Here is a 22,059-nt window from a genome sequence, read left to right as displayed (position 1 = left end):
ACGAAGATAAATTTGGGAACCTTATTTTATATTACACCTGTTTTTGATTCAACCTTAGCGTGTACCAGAAATTATTTTTGCTCCGTACGATGCTTTTAATGGTATCATAATTCCAGAGGTAAAAGTAATAGGCTTCCTGGTTAGTAAGGCGTACGATATTCGAATTCATTCCATCATATTGGCCGTGGAAATTGTACGATAGGAAAAAATTTATTCTGAATAAATTATTTATTACGATTTAGGTTGGCGTTCTATCGCTCTTTGTGTACGCATCAGTTAATGCTGCTGAAAAATAGGTTGATTTATTATAATGGACACTCTATCCTTTATATTTGCTCTCTATTCTTGTACATAGATCATCTTGGATGACCTAATATATTGCTCCTAAGTGACACTTAATGTAGTGACACACAAATTAATGTAGTTTTATACCATTACAATGTTTCGGTTCAAATCCTTGACGATTTAATGATATACAGTATCCATGAAAAATCAGTTCGTCATATTATTTTTGCATATAAATCAGTAATTGATTGTGCCTGAAACGCGTTAAAAATTACTTGTTTTTTGTGTCAAATATACGAATTTTACAGCAGATTTACAGCTGATTCGAAAAAGATCATAATTACATGCAAAACATTCACGATGACTGGGGAAAAAGTTTTGGAAGTTGATATATTGACATCAAATTTATTGTTAACTGCAAGATTCTTGCAATATTACTTAAATTGAATTACGCAAGTACAAAGTTCTTAGAAGTCTTTGATAAACATGATGTAGTGAATATTAATAGAATGTTCATCCTCTTTTATAATGTCTTATAATCTATAATCTCATATATTCTATATTCCTAATTATTCTAAATATTCTCAGCAGTGCACGACTGACCATTTAAGCTAGACTTAGGTTAAGAGATATTAAAGCAAATTAATCCAACTTCCAATACATTTATATATAGGTATAGTTCAAAGGTAGCATGAACTTTCAGGCACTTCTACCTGCCTTTGGTAGACGTACAGCCTGACTACGATGTTTCTGTTCAAACTCCAATATACTAGAGTGAGGGGTGCTCTCTGTGAATTGAAAATTTCTAAATTCCGCACCACCGACTAAACTAAATTTTTCAAAATTTCTATGTTCATTAATTTAAATATTATACAGCTCAGTAACAGAACCACTTCAAGTCAGTAATCATCTTGCTTATCCTAACTATATTAAAGTGTCTTGGAGTAACAGTTGGAAGACGTTCCATATTTAACGTGTAGTTTATAGGAAAGAAAGTGAACCCCTTTGTATTCCGGACACTAGAGCCAATTAAGAATATGCCATAGATATGCTAAGCAAATATATCTGAAACTAAGCTATCTTAAACAGTTTGTGGACACATTGTGTAAAAAATGTATATAATATATTCCGACCACTTTCTCTGCCCTTTATTATTATAAATTATATTTAACAAAATACACAAGCAATATCAATCCACATTTATTTATAAAAATGTTATAAATCAAAATAGTATACATATACTATAGATTTATGTTTATACGTATATGTTTATTTATGTTTCAGGTTCTTGTTTTAGTGTTATAAGCCACCTCATACTCTGTTAATAAAGCTGCTAATTAATTTCCTGGAACGGTAAGTTTTATCCTATAAACAGAACTTTAATTGTACTAGAATAATAATGCTAATTTTGGTTACCGTAATGAAGCATTTTAATATTAATGATCAATTTGTACCGACAACACCGACGAAATATCCGGGAAAACACATTATAACATATTATAATTAGTGATGTATAAACTTAAGGGGGTTCAATTTTTTATAAAACCATTTTTTATAATTAACTTTTTTATATCTATAACTAAAAGTTTTATTAGGAATTCCTTATTAAAAAAATACATATCAAACTATATAACAAAGTATTATCAATAGTATATTTTGATTGATTGTTCAATTTGTAACCATTAATAAGTAACAATTAAACTTGATGGAGTCTAAGGAGTATAATGTTATGTTATAGATGATTTGAAACTTTAATTTTAATGCCAAGGTCGTGTTACTAGACTGTACTTCAATTTTACAAACACCGTTTCTATCATTTTCTAAAATACGCGAAACATTTGTATGTTACATATTGTAAATGCTTCACGCTTTACATCCCAAATCGGACTAGAGCAGTAGGAAATACCAGTCGCGCAATATAACATCTTCCTCCTGAAGAAACGCCCAAAGGAATATACATTCTTGTTGTCCGATTTGGGTAGCTGACAGTTGTGGCAAAATTATTTGTGAGTTTTGATTTTAACTTAGTCCTACCATTTGCTCTTGATGATTACATGGTAACATGGTACAACTTATATTGGATGATTTTATAAGGAATAATCAGGCTAGGATTGGTATCGTTACTAGATATTGGTTTCAAAGTATGAATATGTCGTTATTACTGTAATTAACAGTCAGAGGATTTTAAGCAACCTTTGGCGACCATACATCACATACATATCCCAACCTGTCTTCTTTTTTTCGATAAGTCAATTGATACTGATTAATTAAACTGATTCAAAAGAGAACTGTCATGATGATATCCTACCAACTACGCCAGTTATTTAATATGTAGGAATTAAAATAGAAACTTTTTATTTACTTTTGACCCATATTTTATTTTAATGGACAAAAATTACTTGATGGATTGATTGTAAATACTAAATAAATGCATGTGTTTCCTACAATTATTTCCAGATCTGGGTAAAATAATTTGCTTTAGTTAAAATACAAATTACAAAATACTATTTCGCTTGTGATCAAAATTCGAAATACTAATTATCTTTAAGTAGTGTATTGGAAATATAAAAAGCGGTCAGATGTTAGGATATGTAAATAGAATAGAACTAAAATAACCCAGCCTATTACACTAAAAGAAAATTGCAATTTCATGAGCAATAGATTTTTGAATGTATTCTAATCAGACAGCCTTTTGGTGGGGAATGAATAAAATCCCAATGAACACAAACTTGTGTTATATTGTATGGAGATATGTTTTATATTTGGATAGTGTTCAAAGATGGTAAACTTTTTGCTATTATCGTTTAGAAAGCTAACTCTAATTCCATTTATATAGATATTTGTGGTTGATTACTGTCCCTGTTCGCAAAAGCAATAAAATCATAATATTCTTTGCTAGTACTACTACTCTTGTTACTCCCAGACATTATTTCATATTTTAGTAACATGCTTCAAAGACATGAATTAAACAAAACAAATATTTTAAACTATTTACCTTTCATATGTGATGCTTTCCAGCAACCAACGCATTTTATAACTAACCTGATGCCAATATGGCTTGATTTACTTCAGGTAATAATAACAGATACCTGATAATTTAACGTACAGTACGGGTACGATGTTGGAAACTTTATAGACGTGTGGCTTACGAAAGCTACTAAGCGATATTTTCTACAGAACGCGCATATTAATAAAATCACTAAAGGCACCAGGTGTACTGGAAAGTCATTACCGATTTTTTTTTTCAGAATAAATACTACATAGTGTTCAAGAAAATGGAAAAATATTTACTGAAATCATTTGCAATTGATTCTATACATCTTCAAACGCCATTCAAACAAAAAACTGTTTGTCTTTTGATCAAAACCGTCCATTGAGCCATTTTCCAACTTCTCCGAAATCGGCGAAGTGCTGCGGTGCAAGCTCGTGCCATTGATGCAAACAGTTGATAGTCGGACGTGGCAAGGTCTGGAGAGTACGGCGGATGCGATAATATGTCCCATCCAAGTGCTTTCAATGCTTCCATGACCGGTTTTTCTTGATGCAACGGCCCGTTATCATACTCTAAAATCCCCTTACCGTATCTTCGGGCCCATTGTGGATGTTTTTCGATCAATGCAAGTTCAAATCAATCATTTGTTTTCGGTAGCGATCATTATTAACTATTTCACGAGGTTTCAATAGTTCATAATACATCACGCCACTATAGTCCCACCAAACACAGAACATTGTCTTGCGACCAAACCGATTTGGCCTTGAAGTCGATCGGTCAGCTTCACCAAGTGATGAGAGGTGAACCATGATTTTTTGCTCTTAGGGTTTTCAAAACAAATAGACATTTCATCACCAGTAACTATTCGATCGAGAAATGACTTCCGGTCATACCTTTGAAACTGCATTTCACAGACCATTTTTCCATTTTCAATTTGTCTGTAATTCAATTAATGTGGCACCCATTTTCCCATATTCTGCGAATTGTTTTTTGGATTGGGTTAGGTCTTCAACCAATAACTCTTGCAGATTCGAATTCTTTAACTTTTTCGGTCTACCAGAACGTTCTTTGTCTTATACATCGAAATCACCACTTTTGAATTTTCGAAAGATTAAGTTTTTAATACTCACCGTACATTTCTATCAGTAGATGATGACTTTCAGCGGCTTTTTTCTTTTGATTAAATAAGAAAAGTAATGCACGTTTTCAGGCACGAACTTATTATTTTCAAAGAGGTATAAATTTATGACGATGTTAATTTCGTAAAATATAACATGTATAGCACATTGTATACTTAGGCCTTGCGACATGCTGGCAATGACTTTCCGACACTCCTGGTATATATGTTGAAATTTATTTTGAAAGCATAAATAGTTGAAATATTAACTACAAAATACCTCATCATATTTGAAATACCAATTACAAATTACATTAAAAAGTAATTGATTTACAAATACTATATGTATAATTGTATTTCATTTACAAGTAATTCACATGGTTCCCAACCCTGTCTACAGTATATATAAATTGTAAAACACCTTTGCGTTAGTCACCGAAACTTCTTGATTAGGTTTTTTGTAATTATAGAAAATAAACTAAACTAGAAATTAATATTTTTCGGGCACTTTTAAGTCATTTAGTAATATATATTTAGTATATCTCAAAACATATCTGAAAGTAACTTTAAGTAACTTATGAAAGAAAATGTTTTATGACAGTTTAACGACGATGCAGCAGAGCATATATTTGTCCTAGTTTAATAGAAAGCAATATAGTCTGTCTTGAAATATAAAATATCTCCGTGGGTTATTATTATTGCATAAAAATGATAATATAAGACCAGGATGCAGGAAATCCGTAGGGAATAATAAAGGTCCGCGTTTTCGTTGCAGAATAACGTGTGTCGCGTTCGCATATACCATTATTTTCACTCCGGTCCTTTCTAGCCGACGTGAAGATTCCATACCATCATCTTTAAAGCTTCCGTCGTTTTGTATTGTGTCCGATTTTGCTTTTAGGGAAGCATTAGACGATCGCGAGATAACGATCGGCATCGTATTCTTACGTTTGCTTGATAGTTTTGAATATGCCGCTGTCATGGCTTTCGCTTCGCTCATAAAAAGGCATATAACTTTTGAAGTTCTTTTGATTGAATTTGAATCAAATAACGATTTCTAGAGAAGTAGCGCAAAATTATCGAAGTTTTTCTTTATTGGTGATGGTTGGAGATCGACAGAAATACTTTTGCAAAGTAATGTACAATAATTGACGGCATTAGGTTAAAATATTTGATTATATCTGCATAGAATTAAAAAAATAAAAATAAACAAGTGGATAAATGATGAAATATTTATATTTATAGCTTTATTTAATCCTTAACTATTTTAATATTATATTAATATTGATTTTACATTATTAATTAATTTGTTTTATTCATTAATGATATTGTCAGTGTTATTCATGATCTGACCAAATAGTTCAATCATTGATTTGGACTCTAAAAACATTGAATTGAAATTCAAATTTATCTATTTACATAAAAATAAAATATGAATGAAATATTTGAAATTACATTGTTCCTAGCTTATTTATGTCACTTATTCATCTCGCCCTAGATCTTTTCCTAGATCCTTCTTTGATTTATCTTCTGTGGCTTTCCAGTGCTTCCTACATTGTTTTATGTACTGCGTAGGAACTAACAACTTACCAACAAATGAGAAATTAAAATTTTATGAAGCTATTTTATGATTATTAATACTGTTTGCAACATTTATTTTAACTCTTAACGTATTTATTACCTGCAATATTCATTAGTACTTTATTAAGATATGCATTTATGAAAGAAACCTGAAATGAATCGGAAGTTAATAACACTAAAATTTGCAGAAATATCTTAATAATATTTATAATTACCTCTAGTACAATGACATATGCCAGATCCATATCAATTACTTTGAGTTTTTAAGCAAGTACAATTTTTTTCATTGTTCTCTGTTCATCAGTCATGAAATGAAATAAAAAGCTGATTTCTAACTTGCAAATATATTGTAAACAAAGAAGACAATTAATAATAAAAATTCCAACAATACAGGAGTAATTGTATGTAACAAAAATTCTGATAAAACTGCTTAAAATTAAGTAACTGTGTTTAATAATATTTTAACACATTCTGGTTGCTTGATTTGGGCGTATTTCGTTTTCGAATTTATGTATTTGTAGCGCATACAGCACAAATATCTTAGGCCTAAACATTCTTCTTCGATGTAAGCTTTAACCACGCCCAATTTCACGCCTCTAGATGCCCCCTTTATCCTCAAAAAGGTAGGCAAAATTTTCGCTAAGTTGACTAAAATATAGATAAGAAAACAATAGATATCATGTTAACTTAACTAAAACTTAACACACATAAAAGGATATTATATAATTTGCAGTAACTGTTATTATAATATTAAAATAATGTAGGCATATCTGACTTAATTTATTTACGAAGCTACTGGAGCTGTTACGTGTATTACTGTTGATTATGTAAATTACCACGAGCACAACAAAACATTGAAATCATCAGACTTAACAATACATACACACACATACAATATTCAGCTTTAATTTAAATAATTTCGCAAATTGCGCAAACTACCACCAGAGAGATCCACTATGATAAATAGATACGGCGGAATGAAGAGGAAACGTCAGACGGCTTGCACCAAGCGGAGAGGCCGCGAAATTAATTTATTATCCTGCTGTTTCTTTTACGACCCCCAAGAATTCCTATTTCCGACAGTTTCCACTTCTCGGTTGTTCTAATTCACTAATGCAGCTCGTCTTTCGAGTGTCTCGCCGTTAAAGCTCGCACGAGGCTCCTCGCCCCCGCCCCGGATGTCTTCATCCCTTCGCGCGTAATTTCATAATGGCCTTATTTCGGCGTTTCGACTAAATAAAATGCTCGAAATCTGGATATTAAGTCGGATTTAATGAACCGGTTGAAATCCCCTTAGCAGGAACAACGCCGAACCGTTATAACAGTGTTGTAAAGACGTCGTTACGTTGACGATTATGGTAGTTCTTATTCCGATAACGTCCTAAGACGGTATTCGATTGGTTCTATAAGCCAATTGTGCTCTAAAAATCAATCTACCGAACCAATTAGGTAAACTATTTCGATATGGTTTTGGTTTTGCTAGTAAATGTAACGTTAATTGCTAATCAAAATTACATATTAATAAAATATAGAGTTGGAAATGGAGAAATGGCTTATTTAATTGGATTCTAAACTAAATTAGTATTAATTGCGTAGATTGTATATGATGGAATGCTTTGTCTTGTACCAGAATTTTAATAAAGTAATAAAATAATTGTGTTTAGCTTTTATTACCCAATGGGTACCTTGTGGTTCTTGGCTGTCTCTGGTATCCTAAACCACGAAGGGGATACAGGAAAAGGGACTAATAACTAATCCCTTTTATGTACTATATACTAAGTTAACTTTTTTATTAACTTTTAATTTTAATAATTTTAACGTTTCTAAAAGGGACTAATTGAAATTTATAAGGAAATATTATATTAAATAGAACTAATTTCTAAAACTAATACAGTAATGAAAATATATTCACAATCTTATACAAATGAACTTCCATTACTATTCCCTAAGAGACAAAGCTGACACCGAAAATGGACAGACCGTAAATATTAGTATAATTCTTATAAAATATCCTGAAAATACATCCGTCTCGATAATAAATCCATCTCGGAAAAATATCCTAAGTTGAAAATATATCGTAACTTGAAATAACAGCCGATCATGAAAGTCCGATTTTAAAATAGTCCTACTCGAGACCATGTGGGCAATTAGCGTTTTTACTCCACATACCAGAATAAAAAGAAAAAGCTTGCCTCCACTGAGGGTTTGACGACTTAACGAAACTTTTCTCGCACGACCACTCTCCCTTCGGATGAATGTCACCAACCGGCAGAGGCCCACTCCAAGTCACGTCTCCACAGGAACTAAAGACAAACCTCCCCCAGATACTTTCTTTGATTTGATGATTCGAATTCTCCATAAGATTCTAGACATATTTGTAAAGTACCGGGTACGACTAAAACAAGAACGCTCCAAACTAGAAGAATTCACAAAATATATATTAATCAACAAAAAGACATCAGCCAGATTTAGAAACAATAAAAAATTATTACGGAACTGGATGACCCGGTGAACTTCGTATCACATATCTTCTATCTTTTAAATTTTTTCCGACATTAACAATAACTGCTTCGTCGATTGTCGGTAAAAAATTGTTTTGATGAAGAAATATTTCTATTGCTTGGACAATAGTTCGCTTCACTGTTGGATTATGAGCACCATAACGAATCAGGATTGCCCGTAAAATAGATTTCCAAAAATTGACTGGTAGTGGTATCAATGCTCCTAGTAAGTTATAAATATGTTCTTGTACCAACAATTGTTTAAAACTTTGTTAACTTAATATGTGATGCAAATTTCAATGTTACTAAACAATTTTTATGGTATAATACCATGAATGTGGATATTTTGAAACAACTGTTGTATATTCGAATGTTGGTCAAGAAGTGGTTGGAATCGTTTTTCATCCCAGAAATTCATCCGCATAATGGTGGGTAATCTTGATGGTGTTGTCAATTTAAATTTCCCACCAGCACAATATAACTCAATAAATTCAGTGTATTTTAATGCCTTACAATATTGACAAGTTATTGTCATTTTCCCAAACCATTTCCAATATTAATCCATTTCCGGATCATATTGAAATGCTGCTTATTTAAGGATCACGGGGGCAATGCGTCTGCAAAATCGCTCAATTTCATGTTAGCTGTTGTTGTATTTGATGGGCAGGAACTCGTTACATTTTAAGCGTTAAGTTTTTTAACTTCATTTTCAGTCACCCTTGAACGCAATTGTGACTAACACGACTTTTATCATTTTCTGTCTCTCGCCAGTCATAAATGCGGTTAAAACAGATTATCCGATCGCACATTGGATTCAGTTCGACCACCAAAGTCAGGTGGTCTATTACTTGCCATTGTTAATAATAAATATAAATAAATTTCTGGCACACTAGGTACATGAATAAAAAATAAAAAATGTCAATTAAATTTACCAAATATTTTTTACCATAATTAGTCACTACATACCACTCAAAGTTGCAGTTTTCGCTATTTTCCTTGAAATTATTCCATATTTTCTCACTACAAATCAACTTCGACTAACGAATAAATTTATTTTTATATCACTACATAGTATAAAACAAAGTCGCCTTTTCTGTCCCTATATCCCTATGTGCGCTTAAATCTTTAAAACTACGCAACGGATTTTGATGCGGTTTTTTTCAATAGATAGAGTGATTCAAGAGGAAGGCTTATATGTATAATACATGCATAATATACTAAGGCAACATTGCTAATTTTAGAGGTTTCTAACGTGATGTCGTAAATTAACCTATTTTTTTAGGCTTATTTAGCAATTAGCAAAAACGCTGCCTAACCCTACGAGTTAGATCAAATTAATGTACTACAGTATTGTACACCATAAAAAGGTCTACAAAAAAGTCCGCGATGGTATATGTTTATCTTTTAGGGATAACCCACATTAACCATTTTTATTGTTTACTTTTTACGTGAGAAAATGGCTTATTTACGAAGCTATTTTAAGCAATACGGCGTTAATCCTTATCGAATTAAGTACCTTAAATACAGTGTGCAATTAATATAGATCAATATGGTTCCTTACAGCATGTAAATTAAACAAATATTTTCGGAGATATTACAAATTTAAAATTTGCGTTTAAAAATGTGTAATGTAATAAAAATTGTATGAATTTAAATATTCCAAAGATAGCAGGAAATCTTCATAGTAAGTATAGGGGAAGAGGAATTGTTTTACTCCAAATTTAATGCGTGCAGGCCAAGGGCAGTAATGAATGAACCAAAAATACTGGATCGATTTTAATCATGTTTTCATTGAGTGACATAGGCATATATATTTTATGCCCGTGCAAAGTCGGAGCGGGCCGCTATGTTTTTATATACAACGTTCATAATTTTTCTGTAGTGTATTGAATTTAGTATCAGCATTGCACCCGTGCGAAGCCGGGGCGGGTCGCTAGTATTATATATAGAAGATTATGCAACGTAAGTAGAGAAATGGTAAACTTCACTTTTACTTTACTTAGTATCTAATTTCAAGACAAAAAAGATTATATTTACATCGAATATTCACCAATAATGAAAAGTTAATATATTTTGGTAATTGTATATGAGAGAAGAAACGAATAATAACAATATTACCATCAGCTGCAAGAATTTGGGCAATAAAGAGGACATGTTTTGTACAATAAAATGTTAAAAGGCAGCAAAGCTACATAGGAGAATTATAAAATATTAATCTAGATATTATAAAATGTAGAAAATTGCGTCGAATGTTTCTGAAGATATGTGTGGAGTGGAACACTTTTGCGGACTTTTGTAGACCATATTTTTACTAAAGTAATATAATATTTACTTTGCCTTTCTGAAACGTGGTTATTTACTTACTTACTATTATTTACTACATTATTAATAAATAATAATAGAGTCTTATATATTACTATTTACTTACTTTAGTATCTTAAACATGTTACATATCAGCTTGAATTATTTAGCTTTTCGATTTTTATAGATAATTACACTTACATTGTTTTAAGTTTTGTTTCATTTAACTGGAAGAGTTGAAGTACTGCCAATCACAAGTTCTAGAAAATAGTTGACATTTTAAATATTAAACTGAACGATATTTGGATAAGATCCAGGAAAACATCCTCAATTCTTCATACATCACCTCTCTTATCCAACCGTCTTTCGCATTATATCATTCACCTTATATATAAGAAAAATTAGACAAATGACCCATGGGCGACTTGCCCCTCACTCAATAGCTCCTGGTCACAACTAATAAAAAATAACTATTTTAACTTCACTGATCAAGAGACTCTTCTTCAAAAATGAAGCATTCAGTAAATTATAACATTACATCTTTATATAAAAGGATTTGTTTTTTCTTTCAAAGTAGGCATCAACTTCGACTTCAACATCAACTGCAACATCAACTTTTTGAGTGCATATCAAGAATTGTAGTCGATATACAGGGTTGTCCAAAGTCAGGACTATCTTGTTTTTATACAATATAAAGATCACATGAACCTAAGTTGTTTTCGCTTAATACGCAGCTGTTTAGGCCACTTTTAGCTCAGCTTACTTCAGTAACTCAGAAGACTTAACCTTGCTGGTTATATGTTTTAAAGCTTCATCGTAAATTCTGTTATTCTGAGACCATCAAAATATCATTCAGGATTTTAAGATATTCATTTCACGCTAAAAAATAGCGCTAATATTTATAAATGCAAATTAATTTTACACACCTATAATTATAATATACAAATTCGCTAAATAATTTATTATTAAATTCTCTAATTATTAGGAATTAGTATTTAATAATTATAAAAGAACCTGATATGCATAATTCAGTAACATATTTTTAAAAAAATTGTTTTTAAATTATTGACAATTAATAAACAAATTTTCAATTATTTCAATAACTGGTTCATGAAAGATAAAACGAAACAATACCCGTTCGCAATGTTCAATATTTAATAATTAATAAATCAAAAGTCTGGCTATTTGGCAATTGCACGATATTATTAACACATTATAGCGGTTTTACGAGCTTAATTTAAATAATTCATGACCTATTATCCATGAGATATTCGTACATCGTTTAAACTTGTCAGAAGTCGCTTTAGCTTTCCAACTACTACAGAAAATGATTATATGATTGCACGCCAAGATATCACTCCACCCGATAGATCAAGGGTGTTGATCGATCCATCAATCATCGCAACAGTCCTCCCAATTGATTGATGAGCTTTGCAAGCTCAGAATTTTCGCAATAAAATCAATCATGTGCCGAATGTGGCGAGACAAAGGTGCAAGACCAGGGACGTGGAATAATTTGTATCAATTTTTGTCATGGACATGAATAATATCCGGAAGTGCGACGGGCTAAATATAATTAGCAGATCGGCCTATCGTAAAGTTATCAAGGGTTAGCAGAAATGTATGTTATGTTGGAATATATTGAATTAGAAGTTAAAATAACTCTATTATTCCGGACGGGCCTTCCGCTCAGTTAATTATAAATATAATACAGTTGGATTAGGAAGTTTTAAATGCGTTATAAATGAAATTTAACAAGTAATTTAAAGAAAAAATATAAAATAACGCAGGAACAATGTGGTTGTATTGTTTAAATCAACAAGTTATGCTTTGTTTTATATTTATTTTAAATATAATAAAAACAAAATGTCGGGTTTTAGCTAAACCAATTTTGTAAATTCTGTTTTTGTTTCCCCTTGACAATTTTATTTTAAAATGCATGGCTTTTTCGTAAAAAAAAATTTAATAAATATTTTGTTCATATAGCACTAGAATTTTGTAAAGTTAATAAAAATAAAGTACTGTCTTGGAAGTGACGGAGTCTCGAGATATATAGAGTATCTAGTAGAGTATCTAGATATAGGTTACTCAGAATTATTTGTACACCTGGCTGAACATCCTCATGAAAAATTGCATTTATATTTATAACTAATATTATCATATATATAAATATTTATATATAATACATATTGAAAAAAAATTATCAACTGCTTTATTCACTAACAGAAGAATTTTCAAAGATTCAACGCTTCAGGTGCAGACTTCCATCATCCCTGACAAATCTGATCCATGACTTTTTTAGCCATCTTCCCTATACTACTCTGTGTACTGTATACTATGATCAGTACAGTATTCGAAATTATATATTTAATAATTCTTTTATTTAATAAGTCTTTGCTGTTTTATATCTGATGTTGGCTAATGTTCACATCAATGGTCATTTTCTTCTTGGATTTCTATTTTCAAAATCTCTTTCAAGTCATTAATTTCAATAATCTCAAATTTCATGAGATGGGTAAATAACATCATCATATAAATCAAAATCCAAAGCAGGCTCTTTTTAACCGATTTCAAAAAAGGATGGATGTTCTGTGTTAGACTGTATATTTCTTCTATGTATGTTCAACGATTTTCAAAATTCTTTTTTTATTCAAAAGATTTCCGAGGTGGTCCCATTGGAATAAAGTCAGGATCTGATCTGAGCCCAGGCATATTAAGGGAAACCCTTAAATTTCAATGTTTATATACATTATAGGCATATACAATGTTTTAGATATGTTTTGTCTAAAATAATTATTTTTTTGAGTATAATGTTATTGCTAAGCTTATGTGACAGAAGACACAACTCATCAACGGTTAGGAGTTAGAGGATATTTCTTTAAATATTAGGGGGACGTACAGCCAACTAATTATATACTTTGAAGTCATTTAGGAATATGACGATGAGACCGAACCGCTACACCCTTCAATGGTTTCTGAGGAGTTTTTAGTAAATGCTTACCAAAAGCGCTCAGTGCAAAATCCGTTCAGATCGCTTTTTAAGCATTAACCATATCATATGAGAAGCCGTAGAAATATTGCAGGCAACTATTTCTATGGTGTAGTTGTTCAGCATAGAAAAGATTTCAGGTAAAACGCGGAGGTCGCGGGTTCGATTCCAGGTAGGGGGCAAAGTTTTTTTGTTGTTCTAGTTTGATTAGAACATTTGTCAAATAATCTAGGCTAGGTAACGGACCCCAGTGCCTGAAGCATTCCTTATTTTCAATCATTGTTTCTTTATTCCTATTTTTCCTCTTAAGGGCTGCATCTTTATATGACCTATCTATTATAATACTTTATAAAATAACTGCGTAATTTCTTGAGCAAATTTTGTGTCATATACATGAAAAAAATAAATCTAATTCAATATAACTGTTTGGGTTCGTTTTTCACTATTAGAAAATAAGGTAGTAATTGATAACGGAGTCCATCTCTATCCGTAAATTCCGAATTCACTATTGAATCTGAACTATAAATACGACATCTCGTCAACTCTGAAAATCTCGGTGACTTAATAAGAGACTTAAATCTTCCAAAAAATAACGCAGAGTTATTTTATACTTGGGGAGTAATAAGAGAAATTTCATTTGGACATAACAGGAAACTATTCTTTCATTATTCACTTTTAATCATTTGAATTTTAAGACGATGAAATCATAAAGGGAAGTTCGTTATATTGTTATAAATTGTAGTAAATTAATAAATCAAATGTACACATTTTATGTAATTTATTAGGTATATATGTCCTATGCTCAAAAATTATGTAGACGGTGTAATCAATATTATACAAACAGTGACCTGAAAAACAAAATAAAAAGGGTTTGTAATTTAATTTCAATACACACAAAATAGAGCATGTTAAAATTTAGTAATAAATTTTAGATGTATTGAATGCAAAACATCATTAAACTATTTATAAAATTGCTAGTGGCAATGAAATTTACAATCAATTTTTTTATGGTTTAATTCACCAGAAAACTATTATGGTGAAACAGAAATAATATAAACGCAGTGCATTTTTTAATTGGACAAGAGAATTATTGATAAATTGTAAAGTCTAACTGTTTTCCACAAAGCGTTATTTCGAAACACCAAAAACCTAGAACGTTTTTAAAATATAATATATGTACAAAATCGAGGAAATGATCTCTGTAAAATATCTTATTCTCATATCAGATATTCTAAAATTCTAAAATCAGATCGTCACTCAGACTTAAGAGTAACACTTTATATTATATTCATTATGGGTTCTAGGAGCATATCACGTTGTATGGCATTATTAGAAATATAGTACGGAGCATCAACTATGGCACATAACACTTCGTTTTGGTATATTAGTTATTATAATGAACGTTAAATTTGATTTGGTTATATTAAATTAGATAGAAGTACTCCATAGTTAGATTGAGCCAATTTAGACCTGTTTGGTTTATTTATTCAACAATAAATTGTTAACTAAGGATAACCTAGATTCGATTCCGATAAACTATTATATATAGTGTAAGTCTAATTTGCTTTCGTTTAACAACTATGTGCTTCTTCCCAGCTAAATGTTGGTCTAGATGCACGCGAAGACATTTTCCACAGCGTCTTCCACATAGGGGAATAGTATATAATCTAAGTAACATTTAGAGCTTCCATCCGCGTTTGGTTCTTTAGTTTACATAATGTTGTATTATGGTATTTAATGTATTTTATGTATGTTGTACATCTTTTGATAGGAATCTGGCTAGTTTCCATCCATTGTAACATCTACTCTGCCACGAATGTGAAAATGTCTACAAAGAACAAACAAATAAAAGAATAGGCGTACGAAGGGAAGAATAAAAATAAAAGTACTCATCACTGGCACAACATGCAATAATAACTAAACATAAATAGGTTTGAGTTTGACAACACAAAAGTTGGTATGATGCAATATATAAAAAAGAATTATAAGAGAAGCTATTGGGATTGAAGAATATCCTAAATATCTCAACACCAACTCTACAAGATATAATCAATCAAGCAAGTGAAGAAGATAGTATAAATATAAGTAGGCATCGAGAGTTGGCCGTAAGGGGGCCAACCAAAAATATATAGACACCATACAGGATGAGCTCCGATATATGCGGCACATATAATGTGAAACCTCTTAATTGTTTAAAATTTTTTTATAAATGTGTCAGTGATAACTATTTACAATCATATAACAGAATTAAATTAATAATTCAGAATGGGGATATTATAAAATAAGATTCTACCATATGATTTTTTCGAAACAAGTATGCTTATGATAATTAATTTATTTAGGTTATCTATTACGGAAGAGAATTTCGAATTACTAAATTATATATAGAATAAATATTGTTAAAATATTAAGTTAATAAATAATTACAGTAACAAAAATATAAATATTAAAATATTTTATTTAGTTAACCCTTATTAGGCGCTAATTCAAATATGATAATATCGAACCAATGTATATTTAAAACATATAATTTACATCGTAATTAAGCCATTGCCCTTTTGAAGTGTAAACAAAACGATGCATAAACACGACAACAATGACGAATTTCGACTTGTCGATAGAGTATCAGAAAAATTTAATATATACACGTTGGACCCCACCTTGTATTGGTAATATATATAAAAATGCATGTATATAAATTCTTGAAAATAATTTACCCCTCGGTTTTCCCCTTAAAGGTTGTTCTCTTGATATTGCTAAAAAGCTAATTTAAATCAAATTATTGTTACCGGATCGATTGGATCTCGGATTGGCATAGTTATGACATGGAGCTCATCTTGTATTTCATATGTATATATATATATATATATATATATATATATATATATATATATATATCCATTATGAAGATCAATAGGGATGATAAAATAATGTAATGGTTTTTCAATTTGGTTTGTTGGACGTCGCTTATTGTTTATTTACAAACACTTCAAAAATACGGGTAACAGAAAATTGGCGAGGAACGACGCCATATTCCCTTATGTACCTAATTTATTTCCCCCGCCTGATATATAGCCAGTTACCCGGATTGCTCGTCGCGTGACAGAAAGATATTTATTTTTATCAAATATGAACGAGATGAAGAGATACCGCATTAGAGGTGAAAAAAGGAGAAAACCGGGGAGATTTTTTCGACCGAGACATCGATATCCGTACAAGATATATCATTTCCTTTATTGAATATATCCCCTACATTATTCACTGCTGTGTCAATTTCGAGGGACTTGAGAGGCGCGTCCATCGCCAACGGTTGTTTAAAGGGGTTTCTGCCGTTTTCTTTTTTTTTAACAGAGAAATTGTCGAGGAGTTTTTATTATTTGTTTCCAGCATACAAGGCTTGAATTTAAATCAAAGCATATTCACCATATACCACCATTTGTATATTTCAGTATTCAAAAATCGTCATTGTTGACAAGTGTAGTAGTTTTTCAGGTAAGCTTTTATCCATCAATACTGTAAATATATACTAAACAAATCATACACCCCTGCATCTAACTACAATCGTTTGGGGATGTTATGGCTTTGTGACTTGTTAAATTAAATGACCATTATTATATGTTAAAATAAATTAAAGAGACGCATGGAGAGTCGGTAGTGAATGATCCAAAGTACCTTTCAATAATATCCGAGATCATCGTCTCGGGGTCACTAAATTCTCTTTATCGTTTGCTAGTCGTCGTTGATGGCACCCCGCTCATGGTCAACATCTCGGATAGTATTTTTGGACATATTGTAGGTGGTTACTGTAGAATGAAAAATTATAAATGTCTCTAGATCATTGAAACAAGCCTACAGATTTAGAGTTTCAAAGATTTCACTATCACTAACCTCGTTATTAATTCTCCAATAATTTCCATTATAGTGTCTATATCCAATATTTTCTCCTACAATTTTCTCTATAGTGAGGATACATTTCTGCATCATATTCAATTGGCTTTCCATTAGGTATTGACAGGTTGCTTAAATAAACCTAAGTGATATTAGCTGAACTAAAATAAGGTAAATATGGAAAAAATAACCCCTCTACTCAATAAATTATATGATCTCATTCACTCACTCGTCACTAGCAATCAATCACAATTATAGATCAATTCAAATATGATGAATTGAATATGATGCTACAAACTTTTAGAGCGTTCTGATGCTCGCTGATAATTATAAAGTTAGTGATGCAGGAGAAAGGAGAAAGTGCTTAGAAAGTTCAGGTGTAGGATATAGAAGCAATATTAAAAGAGACGAAAGTGGCAAATCCGATTAGCGCAACAAGATGAATCGGCCAAGCAGAAATTTGAGCTCCAAGATGCTGCATATGAAAGAGAAGAAATGTTACAATGAAGACTAAAATCCAGCTGTTTTAATGGCTTATTCTACCAGTACATCTAGAGAACTGTTAAGTTAATTTCTATATATTCCCCTCTGAGATCGTGTTAGAAATGAAGCCGCTCAATTAATGCACAGTTAACAATTCAATCCAGACGAAGATTACAATAGTTTTAAAATGATTGTCATATGAGACAAACTAGTTCCTCAGACTTATTTGACATAGTCAATTTTTTTGGAAGGAGAATTCAGCGAGCAGCTTCAAAACAGATAATGATTAAAGGTCATAAAGGGCTATCTGAAAAATGAGTCTAACATAGTCTGAGAGCAAAACGGTTGCAGTCAGCCGACTGTCAACAGTAGTGAGACTTACAAGGCTCCATTAATTTTTACTCGCTACTTCTGATACTAAGTCTATTCAAATCGTCGTTTCAACTTTAAATTAATCTAGTTTTCTCGATTTTTCTTCCTAAGATCATAGTAAAATCATATAATTTAGTATTCCTTTATTTTTAACATAACTATAAGGTTTTGTTTGCACATCTTTCATGGATAATAGATGGGTCCTAACCGGTGACCTTCACTGTAGTAATATAGCAGAGTGATATAGTTGGTTTTACTTTTTCACGCAAAAAAATAAACCGCCTTCTACTATATCAAAATGTACAAATGTACAATGTACTATAACTAACTTAATAATTTTTATTCATAATAATGATATGATCATATTAAGAAATAAGTCATCAGTCATGTCACTCAAAAATGTATCTATAATTAATCTTATATATGAGTATCTATATGATGTATCACCAAGATTTTTATATTGTATTTTGGATATCAGATGGTAACTTCAGAAGCACAATCTGGTTTCTAAACAGATTAAGACTTTAGTACATTAATAAATCTACTAAAGAATAACTGACAATGCTATATTATAATTTATAATAAAAAAAGTTTTATGGATAATAAAATAATTTTATTATAATTTTTATGAGAAAAGCCATAGCAATTAAGTTTAAAATAATGATAAATTATAATTTGTGGCAAGATACTATAAAATAACTTTTTTATTATTACAGCGCTTAAATAACTAAATTTTACAAATGGAGATTAAAAATTGAATAAAAACCTATAACCATTTATCGATGCTTATAAGCTCACCAAGTTTTGTACACTGAATATGTTAGTAACCTAATAAGATAAAGCTACTACCTATGAGAAAACTATTTTTCTTAGTTTATTGGAAATATTGGATGTAAGTCCCCTGCAAAACCAACAAATGAACAAAAATCTTATGTACCTACTTTATTGCCACCGGTAATAGCTAATTAGTTTTATTGAAAATCAAACATTCAACAATTGACCGAGTGCATACGAAAATTAAAAAGTCTACTCAGCTATTTTCTTAGGTTTTATTAACAATTTCTTTAAAAAATATTATATTTATTATTATTAATTTAAAAATATTAGTTGCCTACACACTAACTCTTAAACTCTGATCATTGGACCAATTTTTTACATACTTAACATATACAATATACCTTAAATAGAAGTATTTCCACGAACATATATAATAATGGCTATGCTATGATACTTGCTGTTGGAGGCAATGGCGAGGAAACAGCTAAAAAATTACAGCAGACAAGAACAAATCTGCATATATTTTATTAACGTGTAATCAAACTGCACATATAACAATAACAATAAATAATAATAGCCGGCTTCGTTGCAGCAGTGGTCAAGGCGAAAGGACGGTCCTCTTACTATTGCGATAATCGCGTGTTTCTAATTGTAAATGTTTTTATAATCAGCAGTACAAAATCCAAAAAAGGACAAGGTATACCCATCTCAGTCACTCCAGTAACCAGTCTGGGCAAGACCGGATGTCTTCTGAGATGATCTCCAAAATTGGTCACTTGCCAGTCGGTAGGGTTAATGCCGAGGACCGTGGTTCGGATCATTCTTCATAGCAACAAAGCTAATTTAATCTGGACGCAAAACTATATTGTATATGATCGCTAAACCATATAAATCATCCAACGATAAAATATCACATCGACCAATATTACTGCTATCAAATATATATAACTTGTTAGAGAAGTTGCCCTTAAAACGCCTCTAAGTAAACTAGTTATTGAAGAACTCATACAAAAAAAAACTAGACAATTGGTCAGGTACATCCTATTACGGATGTAATTGGAAAAACTTTTGAATAAAAGAAATTTGTTCAGCTATATTTCTAGACGTGGCGCAAGCCTTTGATGAAGTATAACATGAGGGCCTTAAATATAATTAACAATTTCAAAATAATTGTTCATCAATACATAAATATATATAAATGTTGATAATTGTTAAGCAGGATTAGAAACAAGGCAAATGAACGTGATCTTCAAATCCTATTTTTCCAATCTGCATCTATGTGGGTGTATTACAAGCTAGTTTCCTTGAACTAATATTGTATTTACTTAATACTAGTGATATATATATATATATATATATATATATATATATATATATATATATATGTGGATTTTACATAAATATACTATCTTCCTCTGATAATTGATAATTGGTTTTAGACTAATTTTGCTAATGCGAAGTGTTACTAATACACTACGCTGAAATTATGACGTACTAATCGAATAAAAACACACTTTTGGAACCTTAATACGCCCAAAGCAGGCTTTGAAAGATAAACTATCATTTCACTGTGATAGCGCTAAACATATTTTGGTTTAATTAAAATACAAAATAACAGTATTTTAATTATTTTTATTTAAAATTCAAAATACAAATTACAAAATAAAGTCAGGTGTCAGAACTAATCCAGCTCAACCAATTATTCAGTAATAGAAGAATTTCCTTTAATAAACAATGGATTTTTAAATGTACTAAGATTTATTCAGGTATTGCTGAAAACAAACTTGTTATATTGTCTGAACACCTGTTTTATATTTAGATAGTGTTCAAGGATTGCATATCTTCAAGTATTGTAATTGATAAAGAACATTTTGCGTTTATAGTTTAGGAAACTTTATATAATAATTAATTTATTTTAAATAATAATTTATTTTAACATTATAGTACATCTAATGCATATATTATCGAAGAACTTAAAACTACAATTAATTATATGCACGTCTTTTTATGTAGTGGTATCCCCCGAAGGTCTAATCCAATTCCACTCCAATTAAACCAATTAACAATTGTATATCTGAGTAATGTATTTTGCTTTCATTGGAGAGCATGTTAATGTTTTACGCTTAGTTCTTGTTTCTTACTATACAATGTAACCTTGTAAGGTCATTATGATATTACTATATTTCTCTTTAGTTTGTCCTGTTACTGTGTATTGTATACTGTATACATCCTTAATGCATTTGCCATATCTGCAAAACAGTAAGTATTATTTCTCTCCTCATACATTTTGACCAAATATTTATGTATATTCTGAAGAATAACACAAGCATGCATGCTAAATAAATACTTATGCACCTAAATCTCATAAAGCTTTCACACTCTATAATAAAATTTCCTACAATTAAAGTATATTAATTGTATACTGACCTTTAGTTGTTTTCTCTTTCATGACCCTGTCGTGGCATTGAATCATAATCCAACACTCATTAACTTTTATTCAATCACTGTCACTTTAAGAAACACTAGTCAAGTTAATAACTAAGCTGTTTATTTCCAATCTATCAAAAACTTGCTCAAGATTCTATCATTTCCTAATTTCTTCTTCACTAAGTTTGATCAAGCTCGCACAAACCGAAGGTGTTATTTTCAGCAATGCCTCTTTCTATAAATCCAAACAATTCTGGTTTGCATATTCTTGTCTATTGCAATACCACATATCAACTGAATTGGGTTAAATATGCAGTAATGTAATACTAATATACTCTGACGTAAT

General features: G+C 30.8%; 1 long non-coding RNA gene across 1 annotated transcript in view; it reads left to right on the top strand.

The window, feature by feature from the left end:
- LOC143194775 (uncharacterized) overlaps nucleotides 1-1,638 on the top strand; it is a 427,558-nt gene extending 425,920 nt beyond the window's left edge. The window contains exon 6 of the long non-coding RNA XR_013005379.1: nucleotides 1,570-1,638. This is a non-coding gene — a long non-coding RNA (uncharacterized LOC143194775). The remainder of the gene's footprint in view (nucleotides 1-1,569) is intronic.
- Nucleotides 1,639-22,059: the final 20,421 nt, after the last annotated feature.

This window comes from Rhynchophorus ferrugineus, unplaced genomic scaffold (genome assembly GCF_030347505.1).
Source record: "Rhynchophorus ferrugineus isolate W39M unplaced genomic scaffold, kcgeb_rfMv2 rfM4, whole genome shotgun sequence".
In the NCBI taxonomy this organism is placed as follows: Eukaryota; Metazoa; Arthropoda; class Insecta; order Coleoptera; family Curculionidae; genus Rhynchophorus; species Rhynchophorus ferrugineus.
Note: the sequence above shows the minus strand (reverse complement) of the source record. Positions and strands in the feature narration are given on the sequence as shown.